This window comes from Pelodiscus sinensis, chromosome 13 (assembly GCF_049634645.1).
Source record: "Pelodiscus sinensis isolate JC-2024 chromosome 13, ASM4963464v1, whole genome shotgun sequence".
Classification (NCBI taxonomy): domain Eukaryota; kingdom Metazoa; phylum Chordata; order Testudines; family Trionychidae; genus Pelodiscus; species Pelodiscus sinensis.
This window is the reverse complement of record NC_134723.1, coordinates 9,900,095-9,914,594: the sequence shown is the minus strand read 5'-3', so window position 1 is coordinate 9,914,594 and position 14,500 is coordinate 9,900,095. Positions and strand designations below refer to the sequence as shown.

The 14,500-nt window shown below is 41.8% G+C and overlaps 2 protein-coding genes across 15 annotated transcripts in view; both read left to right on the top strand.

Annotated features, from left to right (window-relative positions):
* PCDH11X (protocadherin 11 X-linked) overlaps nucleotides 1-14,500 on the top strand; it is a 1,146,051-nt gene that overhangs the window by 368,553 nt on the left and 762,998 nt on the right. The gene's annotated exons all lie outside the window — the stretch shown is intronic.
* LOC112547838 (uncharacterized) overlaps nucleotides 1-14,500 on the top strand; it is a 240,467-nt gene that overhangs the window by 90,341 nt on the left and 135,626 nt on the right. The gene's annotated exons all lie outside the window — the stretch shown is intronic.

Here is a 14,500-nt window from a genome sequence, read left to right as displayed (position 1 = left end):
TTTCCTTAATGAGCAACTATAAAGTGCATTGTTTTCCTTAAAAGCTTGACAGAGATATAATCAGCTGAAAACAGGATCACATAATGGAAAGTATGGGGCAGCCTCAATACTAGTTGGTGTTACCAATGCTGCCTAGTATAATATTCTTTATTTAGCAGAATTTTAATATTAGCATTACACTCTCATTTCAATCACTTACATTTGAAATGTTGCCAGTTCTTTTTAAACCTATTGAGCAAGCTCAGAATCAGTCACATACGTATTTAACACAATTGGATGGGTTTAGTAAAGACTGTTATAATGAGCTAGGTCCTGAAAATAAAAGCACAGAATCCTCCCTCCTGTTCTAAGAGAACTAGTTGAAAAATGCCTTTTTTAGGGTAATTTTTTTATCTAATCACATATAAATATTTAAGAGTTGATGCAAAAGTGTAGTAGATCAGATTAGTCAATAGACTGGATTTGCAACTGAATCTTGGGTTTTTTCCCCCTACAGAATTGCAAGATTTTCATTTTCAAAAAGAATTTAGGTCCAGATCCTCAGAGCTATTTAGATGCCCAGCTCCCTCTGATTCATTAGGTGCCTAAATATATTTGAGGATCCAGAGCTGGGGAACCATAAGTCCTGTTTTCAAAATGGGACTTTGTTACTTAGCTGCTTTGAAAAAAAAATCAGCTCCACCTTTTTATATTAGAAAAATAAACATGAAGGCTGTGTCTACACTGGGCCACTTATTCTGGAAAATCAGCCGCTTTTCCGGAATAAGCTGCGAGCTGTCTACACTGGCCCTTGAATTTCCGGAAAAGCAACGACGCTCTACTGTACAAAATCAGCCGCTATTCCGGAAAAACTATTCTGCTCCCGCTCGGGCATAAGTCCTTATTCCGGAACACTGTTCCGGAAAAGGGCCAGTGTAGACAGCCCAGTACTCTTTTCTGGAAAAAAGCCCCGATCGTGAAAATGGCGATCGGGGCTCTTTTCCGGAAAAGTGCGTCTACATTGGCCACAGACGCTTTTCCAGAAAAAGGGCTTTTCCGGAAAAGCAGCCTGCCAATGTAGACGCTCCTTTTCCGGAAAAACTGAAAACGGAATAGTATTCCGTTTTAAGCAGTTCCGGAAATTCATGCCAGTGTAGACACAGCTGAAGTGAATTGTATGTGTACTGTCTTTCATTTAATAAAACTCACATGTGGGCAGGCTTTTTTTCACTTTTCCTCCATGATCATAATGGTCCCTTCTGACCTTAAAGTCTATGAGTCTATGAGTCAATTGTTATGTTCAGTAAAATAAATGGAAATATTCTTTTTTTTCAAGTTGGAGGGAGGGGAATCACGTCTTCTCTGGAGATTTTCAGATCAGTACATACTTATGTGTGCACAAAAATCATTACATTTCAGGAGTTATGGATGTATTCCTGAATAAATTGGTTCATGTCCAAAATACTTGCAGACAACACTTGGTGTGTGAAATCCTGGCCCCAGTGAACTCAATGGGAGTTTTGCCATAGACTTAAATGGGGCCTGGAATTCACTCGATGTGACTCAGTGAACAACAGTGGAACGACCTTACTACATTCATAAATGCAAATATTTGCAAATCAATTTTTGGGTGGTGACTCAAAAGAAGTGGAAGTGTTTTTCCTTCCTGTTATTTTTTTTCTTATTATCTATATGATTTGTTAGTCTTCATGTGCAGTGAGCGTGACTGTATTCATTTGTCTAAAAATTTAGGTGGCTTTAGGGGCAAACTAATTAAGAAAAATATCTCCCACTTGTTTCTAATTTTCATGATATAATACTGCAAATGAGAGAATGTGCTGAGAGGAAGAACTAACCTGACTATACAAAGCCTTCCCTATCTAATAGGGATGTGGGAAGCCAACGACTATCATTAAGAAAAATAAGCTCTGGGCACAGCTGTAGTTTGTCCCAGTGTTTTCTGTAAGGACTGCGATCAATTATAGCACAGCTCTGCTGGATTTTATTGATATGTCTTTGATGCTTGTAATGTATAACTGATTAGCGTTAACACTACTAGAATATAATCATCTTGATAAAAGACTGAATTATATTAAAGGTAAAAAAATTGAAGTCTTCTAGCCTTTGTGAGTCTAAGGATTCCCTAATCAAATCTTCAAAATCCTCAAATTACCATTTCTCAGTAAACTTATATATTTATTTTTTAGCAACATTTGGCTACTTTTTTGTCTTTGCCAGCTAACACAGTATTCAGGGATAAATACAATTAAAAAAAAAACTCCCTGACAGCTGGGTTCACTCTAAATTTCTGGGTACTAAATTTTTCCTGGCACTAGGATTGCTCAAACTCATTTATGTTTGCATTCAAATTATTTCACAGTGCCCCTGCTGGGCCAATTTTAGAAGACTTCTGCATTAAATGCTGTTTTTGTTTTTGGAACTGAAAGAAAGAAATCCGTTTGCTCATTAGAAGGATAAAGCCTGTATCTTGCAGAAGCCTGCATGAATATGAATGTGAGACACTGAAATCTCCCATGGAATAGCATGAAAATTCTGTTAGGTTTCCTTTAGAGAAGTATTAGCCTCTCTTTCATAACCTTCAACTGTTTCCTAAAAGTAGCAGGATGTCTCCTTTTAGGAGGTCCAAATTCTGTTTCTGTTCATATTTGCATCAGTGTAAATCAGGCAATGGTATGGCTGTAAAATGTGGCCCACAGTGGCCATACTCAAGAACCTTTCCAGTTAAAGGAAACATACCGGTACATGTTTTCTGCATGTGGGTCTATTGATCAATCCATACATTTATGGGGTATGAGAGAGATAATAAGAATATCTTGTCTTAAAATAATCACTGTTAGTTTTAATAGCAGATAACTTATGATAATTATTTTGTACTATTCAGAAATAATTCATACCTAACAAAATTTCCATATATTAGCATACACATAGAGTATTTCAGAGATTTGTGCATATGTGTGTCTGTCTTTGAATCTGTTTGTTCAAGAACTCCTCCTAAACGGTAACCATTAGGACCACCACATTTGGTATGGAGTTTTTTCTTACCCTGACTTAAAGCAAAGTCAGGATTTGGTTGTGCCAGGAAAACTGGAAGCGCTGGAAATAACAAGAAAAGGGAGAGGCACAGAGAGGAGGGATGCGATACTGAGAGTGGCCACTGGGGGCAGCGATCCTGCAGAGAAGAGCTATACTACAGAATGGCCACTGGGGCAGCTGTACCACCAAGAAAGTGGCTATCAGGGCTGTGGCTCCACCATCTTGCCTGCCACAAGATCAGATAAGTAGCTCCCCTGCCCTTCTCCTCTTCCCTGTCAGGACCCACTGGCACCACCCAGGAGACCCCCTCCCAAGAGAGGCCGGAGCCAGGAACCATAGCCTCGCCCCAGACAGGCTGCAGGCCAGCAGGCTGTGTGGGTGGGGTGCTGCAGGGTGCTGGGGGTAGGGTGCCCCGCTCTCCCACAGACAGCCTGCAGACTGGTGCGGGGGCTTTGCAGGATTGGGAAGCATCTAGAGCCTGCCTCTCCTGCCACCCTGCAGGCTGCAGAGGGGTCGGATGGAGGTTGGGCCCGGCTGGGGAGCCTTGCTCATCTCCCCCTGGCTAGAGGAAGTCTCCAGAGCCTGTTCCCACCCCACCCCGTATTCCCTGCCATCCCCTTCCCTGAGCTCCCCTCCCCCTCCCAGCTCCTTGGCCTCTTTCTATTCTAGCAAAAGACTGATAAACTGCAGCACCACCCTCTCCACCACAGTAAGCTCTCCCTCTCTCCAGCCTACCAGCCCCCTGCCCTGCAACCCCACCCTCTGCCCTGAGCCTCCATCTCCTGCCCGGAGCCCCCCCCCACCGAAACCTTTACCCTGACCCCCATCCCCTGCTTCACTCCAACACCCTGCACCCCTGCCCTAAGCCCCCCAAGCTCTCTCATCCCCCTGCCTTACTCCTGCACCCCACCCCATGCCCTGAGCCCCCCATACACTGAATCCTGTGCCTTCAGCCCCCCATTCCCTACCCTCATTCCAGCACCCACCATCCCCTTCCCTGAGCCCCCCCCACCCTCCTAGCCCCTTGCCCTCTTTCTATTCTATCAAAAGACTGATAAACTGCAAATATTTTCTACCACCAAACTCTATCTGTTGTTTGAATCCCTTTCCTTCTTTTATTAACACAAACTTATTTTTTCTTCATTTTTGAAAAATAGAATCATTTAAAACATGTACATTTCCTTTTATTTTCCACATAAACTCAAAAACCAATTACTTCACTTAAAGACCGAGGAAAACTGGGTACATCTGCTAGTAGCTATATAATACAATACATTTGTTTTGTCACTAAGAATTTATTTTCATGTTCAGTTATCTGCAGTATAGCCGAGCGATGAAGTCATAAGTTATCCGAAGCAAGTGCCAATCAGGGCATCTTCTCAGAATATCTCACATGTTGTTTTGACAGACACGTCATGAGAGAAATGACAAGATTTCTTAATATTTTATTCGGGACTATTTTGTTTCACTTTGCCTGTAAATCAGAGTTGCCTTAGTACTACGATAAACCCAATGCAAGCCTTGACAGAAGGATACACTTTAGAGCTTTTCAAAACGATATAAAATAAGTTGTCTGTAAATAAGGTTTTGAGTTTGGAATCTGATATTTCACAGGAGACTACAGGGGGGTTTCTGCAAGCCAGGGCTGGCCCCCCAGAGACTAACCCCACTGGCTTCAGGTCGCGGGGGAGTAGAAAGGCTGCTGAAGGCTGGAGGAAGCCACGGAGAGCCTGCAGTTCATGCCCTGGAGCCTGCAGTCTGTGGGGCTATGTCTAAACTACATTCCTCTTCCAAAAGAGCAATGTGAATGAGCCTGATTGAAAATGCAAATGAAGCACGGATGTACAAATCTTGTGCTTCATTTGCATAATCATGTCAGAGCGCTTTTTCGAAAAAGAAACCACAGTCTAGACGGGGTTCTTTAAAAAAACCCTTTTTCGAAGGAACCCGTACTCCTGAAAAAATGAGGTTTTCTCGGGCTCATTTACATTCCTCTTTTGGAAGAGGAATATAGTTTAGACGTGCCCCCAGGGGCAGGGAGGAATGGGAGAGCGCTACAGGCCGGGGCTGATCCCAGGAACTAATACAATATGGGAAGGAGGTAAGAAGTATGGGCAGTTGGTGAAAGTAGGACTGGGGAAGGCAAGTTCCCAGCCCCACATCCAGCCTTGCCCCTTCTGCTGAAGCACTGTCCATTCCCTGCCCCCCCATGGGGTGGCAGGGCAGCATGCTGCGCATGCACAAGTCCCCAACCACAGGGAGGGAAAGAGAGTGGGTGGGTGTTCACTCATCCTAATCTCTCCAGCCCCAGGGAACAGGAAGGGAGGAAGTTCTGAGGAGTAGCACCAGACCTGGGAGAACAAGAAAGAGAGGAGGGCCTCCGGAGTAGCACCAGCTCCCCCAGACCCAGGGGATAAGGGAAGGGAGGATGGTGTGCTGAGAACCGAGGGAGGGAGGGAGGAGAATGCATAGGTTGGCCCCAACCTCCCCAGGCCCAAGGCACTGGGACAGCCTCGGCCTCTCCAGCCCTGGAGCACCGTGAGAGGGAAGAGGGTACATCACAAATCCCAGCCTCTCCAGCCCTGGAGCACCATGAGAGGAAAGAGGGTGCGCCGCAAGTTCCACCCTCTTCAGCCCCAGACCACTGGGGTAGGGAGGAGGGTGCATCATGTGGCCCAGCCCTGGAGCTCCAGAGGAGGGAGGAGGGCATGTGGTGTTGCCCAGCCTCTCCAGCCATGAAGCACCAGGGGAGAGAGGAGGACACATGGCATGGCCCCAGGCCAGAACACCATGAGGACAGGCATTGGAGGCAACAACACTCCACCCACAGAATGCCTAGAGAAGGGCTTTCTCAGGATGGAGTGTGGGTGGGGCCATGCCTGGTGCTTTGGCTACCAGACACCCATGGCCCTCATTGGAGAAAGAGCAGATTAAGAACTAGTTAGAAAAGCTGGACATATACAAATCCATGAGGCTTGATCCTGAGGGAATTAGCTAATGCGATTGCAGATCTGTTGGCCATTATCTTTGAAAACTCGTGGTGATTAGGGGAGGTCCTGGAAGATTGGAAAAAGGAAAATGTAGTGTCCATCTTTAAAAAAGTGAAGAAGGACAATTCAGGGAACTACAGACCAGTCAGCCTCACCTCAGTCCCTGGAAAAATCATGGAGGGGATCCTCAAGGAATCCATTTTTAAGCATTTGGAAGAGAGGAAAGTGATCAGGAATAGTCAACATGGATTCACCAAGGGCAAGTCATGCCTGAACAATCTGACTTCATTCTATGAATAGGTAACTGGCTCTGTGGACATAAGGAAGGCGATGGACATGATGTATATTGATTTTAGCAAAGCTTTTGATATGGTCTCCCATAGTGTTCTGCCAGCCTGTTAAGGAAGGAAGTATGGATGGGATAAATGGACTGTAAGGTGGATAGAAATCTGGCTAGATTTCTGGGCTCAACAGCTCGATATCTGGTTAACATTTCGGGTCAAGCGGAGTGTCCCAGGGGTGGGTCCTAGAGCCAGTTTTGTTCAACATCTTTATTAATGGTCTGGATGAGGGGATGGATTGCACCCTCAGCAAGTTTGCGGATGACACTAAGTTAGGAGGAGAGGTAGATACACTGGAGGGCAGGGATAGGTTCCAGAATGACCTAGACAAATTGGAGGTTTGGGCCAAAAGAAATGTGATGAAGTTCAACAAAGACAAGTGCAGAGTCCTGCACTTCAGACAAAGAATCCAAAGCATTGTTACAGGCTGGGGACAAACCGGCTAAGCAGCAGTTTGGCAGAAAAGGACCTAGGGATTACAGTAAGTGAGAAGCTTGATATGAGTCAACAGTGTGCCCTTGTAGACAAGAAGGCTAGTGGCATATTAGGGTGCATTAGGAGGAACATTTCCAGCAGATCTAGAGAAGTGATTATTCCCCTTTATTCAACACTGGTGAGGCCACATCTGAATTATTACACCCAGTTCTGGGGCTCCCAATACAGAAAGACGTGGAAGCATTGGAGAAGGTCCAGCAGAAGACAACAAAAATGATTAGGGGGCTGGAGCATGACTTACGAGGAGAGGATGAAAGATTTGGGCTTGTTTAGCTACAGAAGAGAAGAGCGAGGGGGGATTATGATAACAGCCTTCAACTACTTGAAGGGAGGTTTGAAAGAGGATGGAGAAAGTCTGTACTCAGTAGTGGCAAGTGTCAGAACAAGGAGCAATGGTCTCAAGTTGCAGTGGGGGAGGTCTCGGTTGGATATTAGGAAAAACTATTTCACTAGGAGGGTAGTGAAGTACTGGAATGGGTCTCCTAGAGAGGTGGTGGAATCTCCATCCTAGAGGTTTTTAAGTCCTGGCTTGACAAAGCCCTCACTTGGATGATTTACTTAGCATTAGCCCTGCTTTGGGCTGGGGGCAGGATTTGATGACCTCCTGAGTTCTCTTCCAACCCTGTGATTCTATGGGTATGGCTACACTGCCACCCTAGTACAAACTAGGGTGGCTAATGTAGGTATTTGAACTTGCAAATGAAACCCGGGATTTAAATATCCTGGGCTTCATTTGCATGTTCCCGGGCGCCACCATTTTTAAATGCCCGTAGTTCGAACTACCTGCCCGCGGCTACAGGAGGAATAACAGTAGTTCAAATTAGGAGCTTTAATTCAAACTACCTAGTCCGTGCCGCGTGTAGCCGCGGGCAGGTAGTTTGAACTACGGGGCATTTTAAAATTGCGGTGCCTGGGAACATGCAAATGAAGCCCGGGATATTTAATTCCCGGGCTTCATTTGCAAGTTTGAATGCCTACATTAGCCACCCTAGTTCGAACATATCCTATGATACTATGGTTCTAATAGGATGGGAGGGGGGTTACCAACCCTCCAGGATTATCCTTGTGTCTCCAGAAACAAAGAGTAATCCTTAAATAAAGATTATGTCATATGATTAAATCACTATGAATTGTCCAACCCAAGTTGGCAACCCAAGATGGGAGAAAGGGAATCTTGTTCCTCTTCTGTGAGATAGTACACCCATGTCTCATCTGATATCAGTGAGACTTTGTGGTTTTCATTTTCTACTGAGCCAGGATAGAATGGCTCAGCTTGGTGACATTTTGCAGGAAAACAAGAAAAAAAATTCTAGAGGGTCATGTGTTAAAAATCAGCATGACAGGTGGAAACTTATTCAGAAGTTTGAATGCTTAGAAGTCCTGGAAGAGATAAATGAATGAGCACAATGCAGTTAAAAGGGTTATATGTCACTATTCCACCACCACATACAATGAGATGCCAATGCAAAGTGTTCATCATGGCCTTGTCTGATGAGTGCATATGCATGGGACCATGTCTCATTCAAAGGAATTTTTAAAAATAATACCCAGATCCAATATTTGTGCACACAACAGGATAATCTAGGTAGCAAGCTGATTAATTCTTTGTTCTAAATTAAGTTTTCTTTATTTCAATCATATTTCAAGAATGTGTGCAGTGCCATATCCAGCTCAGTAGGAGCCAAACTTTATTTGTTTCTGAATGCTGTTGTGACTCTTATTTCCTGAATCAAACTAACCCGCAGAAGTGAGTTGCACACTATCTACTCAGTAGCTCATGATACTTTTATTAGCACTCTCCTATTTACAAAATGATAAATAGTGCAATCTAGGTATACTGATTAGAAGCAAGAGAATATTTATTCTCCAGTGCTTTTCTTAATTTTCTTTAATTTATTAAAGTTATGGATGTAATGTTTTACCTACCTTTATCCCTGTAAGAGGGGCATAAACGTGTTGTTACTATACTAGTATAAGAATGATGGTATATTTGACAGCTCTGATTTGCAATTTACTCTCTTCATAGTTGAAAACATGTTTAAAACTTCATCCTTAATTAATTCATGTAGGGAAATCACAATTATTAGACCCTTACTGCATTAGTTTCTTCATATTTCTAGTAATTGTATGGGGTCGGGAGGGGGAAGAGAGCCAAAGTTCTTGAAGTTCACCGCAGAAAGCTGAGGGAGGTGGTATGTTAAGTATTCTGCACTTTCTTGATTAGTAATTGTAATGGTGGCAGGGGGTACCACCTTCAGCTTGTTTTAAGACTGCTAATGACTTTTAGGTTTTTGGCAGAATGAGGGCAGTTATAAAAAGGAAGACTGGCACTCTCTCATATTTTTGCATTACATTTTTTCATTTAAAAGTGGCTTGTAGTAGAGTTTTTGCTCTGTTGAGGAGCTGACTGTCCAAGTTCTTCAGATTGTTTTAAATGTTGCTCACTTTTTCTGAGATTACTAGCCTAGAAGAGAATAAGAAGATAAAATTGATGAAAGTCAAAGAATCCAGAGCTGCAGTATGCACTGGTGTGTTCATCTTGAGAAGGTCAGCATAAAGCATCACTTAAATCCCAGTTTACTTAGATTGTAGGCTCTTTGGAGCTGAGACTCTCTTGGTCCATGTCTGAGGCTCCTAGGTACTACCACAGATCGTACAATTCTGCAGCTGATCATTAGAATTCTGCAGTTGAATTTCAACACACATTAGTTCATGCACTCTCCTGCATCCAACAGTTTTGATAAGGAGCTTGAAATAACTTATACTTTGTTTAGTAATTATGAAAAGATAAAACATGGTTCACCACATGATTGCACTGAAGAACTGAAGGTCACACATTAGATGCTAGTCATTTAAGACAAAGATTATGAATTGCAAATTCATATGACAAGACTAATGGTATTTTATATTAGCAGTTGTAGGTTAGTCTAGGCCTTTTGTATTTGGAACAATCTTGACGAAAGTAATGTTTTGTGCTGGTGTCAAGTGAGTCTGTTGCAGAGGTGAAATGTGATGGCTATCCACAGAGAAAGGCATAGAGTGCTTTGTTATGACTTACTGATGGTCAAACACTAAAACTGGTTTTAGAGCAGATTTTTATCTGCATTCTTGGCAGTGTACAATGGGGGTCTCTACCAAGAACACCAAGGAATTAATAATTGTTTTGCTTTGTTATCTATTCTTATGCCAAATCCAGATTTTAAGCACTAATTTGCTGTGAGTTTATTTTCAATTGAAATATATGAATAGTAATGAAATAAAAGGACAATTGAATTCCAAATGCTGAATTTATCTAGATTTTATGTCTGACTTTTGAACTGATTTAAAATGGTGTAAGGAAAATTAATATCAGTTCTTTTAACTTTGTTGAATCTCAAGCAAGTGAAAATCACTCCTGTGTCAGTTCTGTCTTCTTTATTTCTCACCAAAGTGCAGGCTAACGTCTGCAACAGTATGACAATGCATTAGGGATAGTTAATGCCATCATGATTGGCTTTGCTTTCACTGTTACAGGGCTTGCTGTCGAAAGAACGGCATGATATTCTTTGCAAACTTGTGAATATTTGGGAGCCTTTATGGGAATAGGTATGTTTCTAGCTGAGCTGTGATAGAAAGTTTAAAGAAGAGGAGGAAGATGATTACTCAACTGCAATGTGAACTTGAAATCTGAAATAATTTGAGGGATAGCCCAGGTAGCCTCTGAATGTGCTTTTAGGCTGGAATTAAAGTGCATCAGTGGTGATATAAAAATATGATAAAACTGAATTACCATTATTGTAGTCACAGGAATATTGAAAGGAATATCTGCTTCATGTATCTGCTTCATGTATCAGTATGATTTGTAATTTGCGTATCAGAGTGTTAAGTAGTACACAAAAACACAATGTATTTGTGCTATGTATTCCAGGCCTTTGCTTGGTTCTTATACAGTGAAGCATCTCTGGTACAGAGTTTTTGTTGTTGTTTTTCCATCACAAAACAATCTCACCTTCACTAGTGGCTGAAACTTTGGCTGCCATTTTACAATCTTGTAAATGCATGGGGGAAGGTGATAAATCTCAGGACTCAATTTGACTAAATTCTCAACTGGCTAAAATTGATGTAATAAAGCTGTGACGTTTTACATCAGTACAAAATATAGCACAACATTCTTTCGGTGTCATTTTAAACAGACAGTTAAGTTTTTGAGCCTGTTTTGCTTTCATTATCTCAAGCAAGTCTAATTGTGGCAAAACCAGGAAAGTCAAGAATAAATTTTGATGAAAAAGGCAAACCATATATATATATATTTTTTTCTTTGCAATCCACCTCTCACATACATAGTAACCTATTTTTATTTCTAATTGCAAATTGGAGGAAGGGGGGAAGCTAGTAAAGCCATAGTTGCATCTTTTTGTATTTCATCACCTTTACAATCAAATGGCCTGTTCTTCAACACCTGTGGGAGCAATCCTCTGTCAGGTTTTGACTCACAGACATGGGAATGTAAATAAAACACTGTTCTTTGGAAGGGTGTATTCCATGGAAATAAATACAATCCCTACAATTTGAAAATGCCAGAGCATTTACTTGGTAAATAAAATATAAACAAAGTTGTAAATATCCTTTATTACAACACAGCCCAGTCTTTAGAGGATTTTGAATGGCTGTTCCGCACAATTGAGGACAAATTAATCTCTCTCAATATCTCTCAGCTGAAATATTCCAGTGTTAACCAACAGTTTTCAGAGATCAAAGTGATTTAGTTAATAATTTATTTACATATAAAATTGGAAGTTTTCATTATACTATCTCTGGGGGTCTAGCCATGCTAAGATAATTGCCCCTCTAGAGAATTCGGAGTACTATAGTTAGTTTTCCTGGATCTACTTTCATACCCAGGAATGAGCTGCCTCTCGACCTTGCAGGGTCTCAGAACTACACCTTGTCTTGCTATGTGATCAGGCAGAGCTACATTTTAGTTATACCTGATTTCTGTTTTTCTTTTAACTAATTAATTACCAGTTTAGCCAAGGGTAGCCAATTATTTTATTGATGGAAGATAAGTAATTCTTAGTTAAGTTTCACTTCAACTGATCAAACTTAGTCTAAGTTTAAACTCTCTCACACGTCCTGTGAGGGTAGAATTTTATATCTATTATTTTCTCAATTCTGTACCTCTTTGTATTGATCCTTTTAAAAGGAAATAGTTAAAATGAGGAACCAAAGTATCTTTTAGCAAACTTTGCTGGAATCATATCTGCATTAGTTTGTTTTACTTTAAATTAATTGAGTGCAGTTGGTTACTGTGAATATCAGTCTGTGTTGCAGAGAATATCTGTTCTGTGATACTCTGCAGGTCTAGAAAGTAAACTGATTAATGAAAGTGAAATGGAGTGCAGACTTGATTCTATTGATATTTGAAGCCTGAAAATCAACACAAATGTAACAAAATATATCACACAGCAAATCTTTGGTCACGGATTCACAATGAGGACTATAGTAACTCTGAGGTGGTTTAATACAATTATTATCTATCAGGTTTATTCATTGAGAAGGCTTAAGAAGATTTTCCATCTGTACAGTTACGATGATTACTTATTTAAACTAGAATAACAGATTCTTATACTACTTGTAGACAACTCAAAAAAATCAGCTGTGTTTTAAGGCAAAGTACTTAGACTAAAAACTAACTGAAATTTTTGTGAAAAATTCATTTTGTATTGAAATTCAAAACTAGAAATTTCATGTTTTGAAAATTTTCAAGTAGCTGTTTATATGAATAGTCATAATTGGAATAATAATATGCTTAGGAACATGGGGCATGGGTCACTAATGGGAGGATTCTCTGCATCTTGGGGTCTTTGAACCATCGTTTCAAGTACTTCAATATCTGAGATATAGGTGAGAGGATTATTCTGGCAGTGGGTGGGTGAGATTCTGTAGCCTGCACTGTGCAGGGGGTCAGACTAGATGATCAAAATGGTCCCTTCTGACCTTAAAGTCTATGAGTCTATGTGTAAGTATCTTGCAGAATTGGGATCAGTGTTTGTCAGCAAAAGGTATTTTCATTTATTTTATGTAATCCTGCATTAGGGAACTGCTTGGATCAGGCCTGGGGAAAATACCCTCCTAGGCTGGATCTGGCCCGCCAAGCCACCAGATCCAGCCTGTGGATTCCCTGTTTGCTCCCCTCATGCTTCTGAGAGAAGCTGTTGCCAGGTTTGTTCAAACAGCTGTGAGCCTTCGTGCACTGCCCCCGCCCCCAGCACAATCCCATTGGCCAGTTTCAGCCAATGGGAGCTGACTGTTGCCAATAGGTACCTTTGGAAGCAACCTCCCCTCTCCTCAGGCTCATAACTGTTCAAAAACCACGTGACCCCTGTAGCCAGTGCGCTGGCGAGGCAGGCAGGGAGACTGCTTGAGAAGGCTGCTGGCTGGGAGTCAATCAGGTAAGTCTCCCAGCCAGAGTCTGCCTCTGGTAGCCCAATCCTCTAGCCCCCTATCCCACATAACCCAAAGCCTCTGCCCTCCTCCTACCCTCGTATCTGCTCCCATATCCTTCACCCCAATCCTCTGCCCCATGTCACAACCTATACATTCTCCCCCCTGCATTCATACCCCCTCCCAGATCCTGTACCCTAATCCTCTACTGAAGATCACAACCCAAATTCCTGCATCCCCTCCTGTACCCCAGTCCCCTGCTCCAAGTCACAACCTCCTTCTGCCCTAGGTCACAGCCCAAACCTCTCCATCCTCTCCTGTACCCTAATCCCTTCTCCAGGTTACAATTCCCTCTTGCCCAAGGTCACAACCGAAGCCTCTTCACCCTAGCCTCCTAACTCAGGTCACAACTGCTTCCTTTACCCAAACTTCCTCCCAAACCCCACACCCTTTCCTGCACCCTTATTGCAAGCTCCCTTCTGTACCCAGCCTCCATCTCAGACACAGCACCTCCTCCATTAATACGGAAGAGTGTGGTCCAAACACACACATACCATTACACCTTATCATAAGGTTGGCCTCCATATTTTCAACATATAATAAACGATTAGTTGAAAAGGCATGTACATATACCATTTATGTCCGAAAAACAACTTTAAACTCATAATAACTGTAACCTATTAACTATGTTGCCTAAAATATTCTTTAGGGTTTCATAAAGCATGACTGAGACTTTCCTTTTGCTGCCAATGAAAGAAAATTTATTAAACTGTCAATTGCAGTATTGACCTCATATTAAATTATAAGTAACTGAAATATTCTAATTTAGTTGCAAATCTTCATGTATTGTATTATCATATTTTGTAAATTGGACACCATCACCATAAAAACAACTGACAACCATTTTCTCTGAGTTTGATGCCATATTATTATGGTTTTCATATAGGTTTTCAGAAGAGCTAAGCTTTGGCCTGTGCTCATTTTGAAGTCAATGGTTTTACCCTTTATGGCATTTTTTGTTTTAAGTTGTTATTTGCATATAGCTCCATAGCAGAGCATAGTGCATGAAAGTGAATGTCACTGATGAAAGCGAGAAATTAAGAACCTTTAGGAGAGTTTCTCTGTGCAAGTGTCCCTTTGCAGCTCTGTCAGTACATCTCAATCCTGACCTGACATATACTTCTGTTCCAGTTTTGGTTCCCTGTGGAGCACAGACTG